The following is a 7689-nucleotide window of genomic DNA, read 5'->3' on the forward strand; positions in this document are numbered from 1 at the left end:
AACATGATGCTAACCAATTTGCTTATAAATGCTGAGGACAGTCCTGGGCAAAGTTTAAGATAACAAATAAAATGTACTACATCAAGGAATGATTTCATCAGTTACCATGCCAACAAGATGGTATTCCAGTACTGTATGGTTAGGTTTCCAAAAAATGTTTCAATCAGGATTCTGTGTGGATTTAACTCTATTCAACAAAGCAGTGGAGCATGAATTCATCTCATGGCTTCAGTCTAGAAAAATTAGCCAAGAGCACCCTATTCATCAAACTGGATGCTAACAGTGGATTTTGACAATTACTTCTGGAAGATATAGACTGTAGGGAAATAGATGGTGACAATGCTCTCCCTTTATTCCATGAGATCTAACCTTGCTAATCAGTCTCCCATGGGGAACCTTGTCAAACGCCTTACTGAGGTCCATACGACCAGACACGACCAGCTATCCTTAGTAGCCACACACACAGATGACAAGCGACATGAATTCGACTGGGACAACTCTACCATTACAGGGCAAGCCAAACAGAGAACAGCCAGGGAATTCCGAGAGGCATGGCACTCATCCACAGACTCTATCAACAAACACATCGACCTGGACCCAATATACCGGCCACTACAGTGGACAGCTCGAACTGACAACCGGAAGCAGCAGAGACAGGCCACTATAAATGCCGGAGGAAACAGCACAGAAGCGCTTCACAGGAGGCTCCCAAGCACTGAGGATGTCACCTAGACAGGGGACGAAACGTTTGCAAGACAAATTCCCAGCTCGGCGAACAGAACCACAACAACAGTCCATATAGATCAATCTACTGCTCTGCCCTCATCAATCTTCTTTGTTACTTCTTCAAAAAACTCAATCAAGTTTGTGAGACATGATTCCCCACGCACAAGCCATGTTGACTATCCCTAATCAGTCCTTGCCTTTCCAAATACATGTACATCCTGTCCCTCAGGATTCCCTCCAACAACTTGCCCACCACCGAGGTCAGGCTCACCGGTCTATAGTTCCCTGGCTTGTCTTTACCGCCCTTCTTAAACAATGGCACCACGTTTGCCAACCTCCAGTCTTCCGGCACCTCACCTGTGACTATCCATGATACAAATATTTCAGCAAGAGGCCCAGCAATCACTTCTCTAGCTTCCCACAGAGTTCTCGGGTACACCTGATCAGGTCCTGGGGATTTATCCACCTTAAACCGTTTCAAGACATCCAGCACTTACTCCTCTGTAATCTGGACATTTTGCAAGATGTCACCATCTATTTCCCTACAGTCTATATCTTCCATATCCTTTTCCACAGTAAATACTGATGCAAAATATTAATTTAGTATCTCCCCCATTTTCTGTGGCTCCACACAAAGGCCGCCTTGCTGATCTTTGAGGGGTACTGGATTAGTGGTGTTGGAAGAGCACAGCAGTTCAGGCAGCATCCAACGAGCAGCGAAATCGACGTTTCGGGCAAAAGCCCTTCATCAGGAATAAAGGCAGTGAGCCTGAAGTATGGATCTCTCCATGCTTCAGGCTCACTGCCTTTATTCCTGATGAAGGGCTTTTGCCCGAAATGTCGATTTCGCTGCTCGTTGGATGCTGCCTGAACTGCTGTGCTCTTCCAGCACCACTAATCCAGTATTTGGTTTTCAGCATCTGCAGTCATTGTTTTTACCTTGATCTTTGAGGGGCCCTATTCTCTCCCTAGTTACCCTTTTGTCCTTAACATATTTGTAAAACCCCTTTGGATTCTCCTTAATTCTATTTGCGAAAGCTATCTCATGTCCCCGTTTTGCCCTCCTGATTTCCCTCTTAAGTATACTCCTACTTTCTTTATACTCTTCTAAGGATTCACTCGATCTATCCTGTCTATACCTGACATATGCTTCCTTCTTTTTCTTAACCAAACCCTCAATTTCTTTAGTCATCCAGCATTCCCTATACCTACCTGCCTTCCCTTTCACCCTAACAGGAATATACTTTCTCTGGATTCTTGTTATCTCATTTCTGAAGGCTTCCCATTTTCCAGTCGTCCCTTAACCTGCGAACATCTGCCTCCAATCTGCTTTCGAAAGTTCTTGCCTCATACAGTCAAAGTTGGCCTTTCTCCAATTTAGAACTTCAACTTTTAGATCTGGTCTATCATTTTCCATCAATAGAATTATGATCGCTGGCCACAAAGTGCTCCCCCACTAACACCTCAGTCACCTGCCCTGCCTTATTTCCCAAGAGTAGGTCAAGTTTTGCATCTTATCTAGTAGGTACATCCACATACTGAATCAGAAAATTGTCTTGTACACACTTAAGAAATTCCTCTCCATCTAAACCTTTAACACTATGGCAGTCCCAGTTGATGTTTGGAAAGTTAAAATCCCCTACCATAACTACCCTATTATTCTTACAGATAGCTGAGATCTCCTTACAAGTTTGTTTCTCAATTTCCCTCTGACTATTAGGGGTTCTATAATACAATCCCAATAAGGTGATCATCCCTTTCTTATTTCTCAGTTCCACCCAAATAACTTCCCTGGATGTATTTGCGGGAATATCCTCCCTCAGCACAGCTGTAATGCTATCCCTTATCAAAAACACCACTCCCCCTCCTCTCTTGCCTCCCTTTCTATCCTTCCTGTAGCATTTGTATCCTGGAACATTAAGTTGCCAGTCCTGCCCATCCCTGAGCCATGTTTCCGTAATTGCTATGATATCCCATTCCCATGTTCCTAACCATGCCCTGAGTTCATCTGCCTTCCCTGTTAGGCCCCTTGCATTGAAATAAATGCAGTTTAATTTATTAGTCCTACCTTGTCCCTGCCTGCCCTGAATGTTTGACTCACTTCTGTTCTCAACTGTACCAGTCTCAGATTGATCTCTTTCCTCATTATCTCCCTGGCTCCCCCCCACCTTACTAGTTTAAATCCTCCCAAGCAGTTCTAGTAAATTTCCCTGCTAGTATATTAGTCCCCTTCCAATTTAGGTGCAATCCATCCTTCTTGTACAGGTCACTTCTACCCCAAAAGAGACTCCAATGATCCAAAAATGTGAATCCTTATCCCATACACCAGCTCCTCAGCCATATATTCATCTGCTCTATCCTCCTATTCCTGCCCTCACTAGCTTGTAGCACTGGGAGTAATCCAGATATTACTACCCTTGAGGACCTCCTTTTTAAATTTCTGCCTAACTCTCTCTAATCTCCCTTCAGAATCTCAACCATTTCCCTTCCAATGTCGTTGGTTCCAAAGTGGACAATGACCTCTTGCTGGCCCCTCTCCCCCGTGAGAACATTCTGCACCCTCTCTGAGACATCCTTGATCCTGGCACCAGGGAAACAACACACCATTCTGCTTTTTCTCTGCTGGCCACAGAAACGTCTGTCTGTACCTTGAACTATAGAATCCCCTAACACAATTGATGTCTTGGAAGCCGATGTACCCCTCGTTGCATTAGAGCCAGTCTCGATACCAGAAACTTGGCTGTTCGTGCTACGTTCCCCTGAGAATCCATCACCCCCTACATTTTCCAACTTGGCAGAGGTTAATAAGCCTTTGAAACAGCTGTTAAAACAGGTATGTCAATGGTGCTGAAACATCGATCAAGAAAATGTTTTCAAAAAAATTAACAACTTCTGATCTCATCAGAAACCCTAGCAACTATCATCCAGGTTAATCTATGGGATTGGGGACAGCACTGTTTCAAATGCAGAAAGATGGAAAGCATACACAAGTTTATTATGCCACTATATCACTAACAGAAACAGAACAGCATTACATTACAATTGAGAAAGACACTTGAGCAGTAACATGGGCAGATGAAGATTACACTTCAAAATTGAAACCAACCATAAACTCTCTCTTCTGAACACAAAAGAAATCACCAAGATGCTGCCTAGAAGTCAGTGGTCCAGGTTAAAATTTGTGAGGTATGATTCAATTACTGAGTATGTTCAAGGAAAGTGCCAAACAGCAGACACTCTCTGAAGGACACCATCAAATGGAACAGAACAAAAGGTTAAACCTTAGTTTTGAGGAGCTTGAAGCCTACACATTAGAGGTAACTAACCACTTACCAATTATTGAAAGGAAGCTGTCAAATATACAAGAAGCCCAAAAATGGGATGAAGAAAATATTCAAAGCCAAAAATATGGTCTGGAAGGACGGTCAAACGATGTACCTAACAATGCAACACTGCCCTAGTGTCTCGTACTGCACAAACACCTGTCATTGATGATTTGCTAGTCTTTAACAAGAGCTTCAACCAGAAGACATCAGAGCAGAAGTAGGCCATTCAGCCCATTGAGTCTACTTTGCCATTAAATTAGATCATGGCTGATCTGATAATCCTCAACTCCACTTTCCTGCCAATTCCCAAAGCCTTAGTCTATATCTAACCCCTTGCTGTACCTGACCTGGGTGTGTTTGATGGGGGACAGTGTAAAGGGAGCTTTAGTCTGTATCTAACCCCATGCTGTTGTGAAGATGCTGCTCCCTTAACAAGGTTATGCTGTCCTTGTCTTTTTTTCAGAGAGGTCGTAAAAGCAGCAATTCTGAAAAGTCTAGGTTTGAAGGGTTTTAGGGCCAGTTTGATAATAGCAACTAGATGCTGCCTCAGACAAAAGGCTTTCAAATAAAAAAAACACTTGTACAATGTAAGGGTAGTGGCCATTTCTCCCAGCTCAGCTTTTCTATGGTTTGATGTGGTTTTGGCAGTCTCGCTATTCACTGAAAGCAGGCTGACAGTTTTGAGGCTGCTGATCCAAGAAACAGCAACATCATTACGTTGGGATAATCTGTTGGGTTTTCAGATCGGTTGTTATTCTACATTCTGTTCTCTTTTGTTTGTATTTAATTCAGTAATCTTGCAAATAAATCCTGTTTTGTTTAAAACTAAGTGGTTTGGCCAGCTGCATCGCTCCTGGAATATCCACGTTACACCTACTTAAAACAACGAGCAAAATTAGGGTCTGGGTACTTTCTTGAAATATTTTGAGGGGGTCTGGCCTGATCCATAACACTGCTTCCTGTCCTGCAACTCCTTAAGCACTGATGTGCCAAGTTGAATTTGTGCCACCGAAGTGCCAGGAAGTGATAATTTCCACTAAGAGAGAAGCTAACCATCTCCCCTTTATCTTCAACATCATTACCGTTACTGAATTCCTACTGTCAATATCCTGGGGGTTGACACTGACTCGAAGCTTATCTGGTCAGGCAGCATCCGAGGAGCTGGGGAATCAACGTTTTGGGCATAAGCCCCTCATCAGGAAGGAGGCTTGTGGCCCAAGGGTGCTGAGAGATAAATGGGAAGGGGGGGAGTAGGGTTGGGCAGAAGGTAGCTGAGAATGCGATAGGGTAGATGAAGGTGGGGGAGAAGGTGATAGGTCAGAGAGGAGGGTGGAGCAGATAGATGGGAAAGGCGATGGACAGGTCAGGAGGGCAGTGCCGAGTTGGAAACTTGGGACTGGGATAACGTGGGGGATGGAGAAATGAGGAAACTGGTGAAGTCCACATGAATCCTGTGTGGTTTCAGGGTCCCAAGGCAGAAGATGAGGCTTTCTTCCTCCAGGCGTCGGGTGACAAGGGTTTGGCGATGGATGAGACCCAGGACCTGCATGTCCTTGGCGGAATGGGAGGGGGAGTTGAAGAGTTCAGCCACGGGGCAGTGGGGTTGGTTGGTGTGGGTGTCCCAGAGATGTTCTCTGAAACAATCCGCAAGTTGGCGTCCTGCGTCCTGTCTTTCCAATATAGAGGAGACTACATCGGGTGCAACAGATATAGTAGGTGACATTGGTAGAGGTCCAGGTAAATTTCTGTCGGATGTGAAAGGATCCCTTGGGGCCGAGGACGAAGGTGAAGGGGGAGGTGTGGTCGCAGGTTTTGCAATTCCTGCGGCGGCAGGGGAAGGTGCTGGGAGTGGGATGTTGGCTGTTGAGGGGCGTAGATCTTACAAGGGAGCCGCGGAGGGAATGGTCTCTGCGGAATGCTGAAAGGGGTGAGGAGGGAAATATGTCCCTCATGGTGGGGTCTGATTGTAGGTGGTGGAAGTGGCTGAGGATAATGCAATGTATATGGAGGTTGGTGAGGTTGAAGGTGAGAACCAGAGGGGTTCTGTCCTTGTTGCGTTGGAAGGAGTGAGGTCAAGGGTGGAGGTGCAGAAAGTGGAGGAGGTGCGGAAAGTGGAGGAGATGCATTGGATGGCATTGTCAACCACATGAGAGGGGAAATTGCAATCGTTAAAGAAGGAGGCCATCTATGATTTTCTAAGGTGGAATTGGTCATCCTGGGAACAGATGCTGTGGAGATGGAGGAATTGGGAATAAGGGATGGCGTTTTTACAGGAGGTAGGGTGGGAGGAGGTGTAGTCCAGGTGAGAGTTGGTGGGTTTGTAGTAGATGTCCATGGTTAGTCAGTTGCCAGAGATAGAGAGGTCCAGTAAGGGGAGAGAGGTATCAGAGATGGTCCAGGTGAATTTGCGGTCAGGATGAAAGGTGTTAGTGAAGTTGATGAACTGTAGAACCTCCTGCTGGGAGTACGAGGTAGCGCTGATACAATCATCAATGTCGCGGAGGAAAAGGTGGTGCCAGTGTAGATGCGGACATGGACTATTCCACGTACCCAACAAACAGGCAGGCATAGCTGGGGTCCATGTGGGTACTCATGGCTACCCCTTTGGTTTGGAGGAAGTGGGAGAATTGGAAGGAGAAGTTGTTAAGGGTGAGGACCAGTTCAACCAGTTGGATGAGGATGTCAGTGGAAGGGTACTGGTTGGGACGGTGTGAAAGGAAGAAACGGAGGGCTTGGAGGCTTTCGTCATGGCAGACAGATGTGTACAGGGACTGGAGGTCCATGATGAAGATAAGGCATAGAGGGCCTAGGTAAGGAAAGTCTTGGAGGAAGTGAAGGGTGTGGTTTCCAGCACCACACTCTCAACTCTGATCTCCAGCATCTGCAGTCCCAACTTTCTCCAAGAAGCTTATCTGGACCAGCCATATGAATACTATAGCCACGAGATTAAATCAAAGACTGGAAATTCTGCTGTGAGTAACTCACCTCCTGACTCTTCAAAACCATCTTGGAGTGTAATCACATACATACATACACTCTTCTCTTGGCTAGTTTAAGGCAGTTTTTGTCAGAGGGTCATTTGTCTGTGGAATTCCCTTCCCCAGAAAGCAGAAAACACTATTCTGAACAAAGCAACCTATTTGACTGGCACCTATCCATCATCTTAAAATACACTCCCTCCATCATCAGCCCACACTAATAGTAGTTTGTGCTATCTAGAAGATGCATTACAGCAACATTTCGAGCACCTTCCAAATCTGCAACCACAATCACTAAAAAGGACAAGGGCAGCAAACAAATGGGTAGTTCCTTCACTGATGCAGGAAAATTCAGGAACTCCCTTCCTAACAGCACTGTAGGTTTACCTATCGAACATGAATTGAAGGTGCTCACCAAATTAGAGATAGACAATTATTACTGCCAGTGAAGACTAGATTGCACACAAAATTACAAATTATTGTTGCATATTATGTTCAAATTGACTGTCATAGACACATTAAATCCCTACTGTGTGATCCATTGAGTCCACAACAGCCCTCCTAAGGTCATCCCACCCAGACTCATCCCATTTCCATGGCTAAGCCATCTAACACCTACACATCCCTGGAAACTATGGGCAATTTAGCATGGCCAATTC

Source organism: Chiloscyllium punctatum, chromosome X (assembly GCF_047496795.1).
Source record: "Chiloscyllium punctatum isolate Juve2018m chromosome X, sChiPun1.3, whole genome shotgun sequence".
Classification (NCBI taxonomy): domain Eukaryota; kingdom Metazoa; phylum Chordata; class Chondrichthyes; order Orectolobiformes; family Hemiscylliidae; genus Chiloscyllium; species Chiloscyllium punctatum.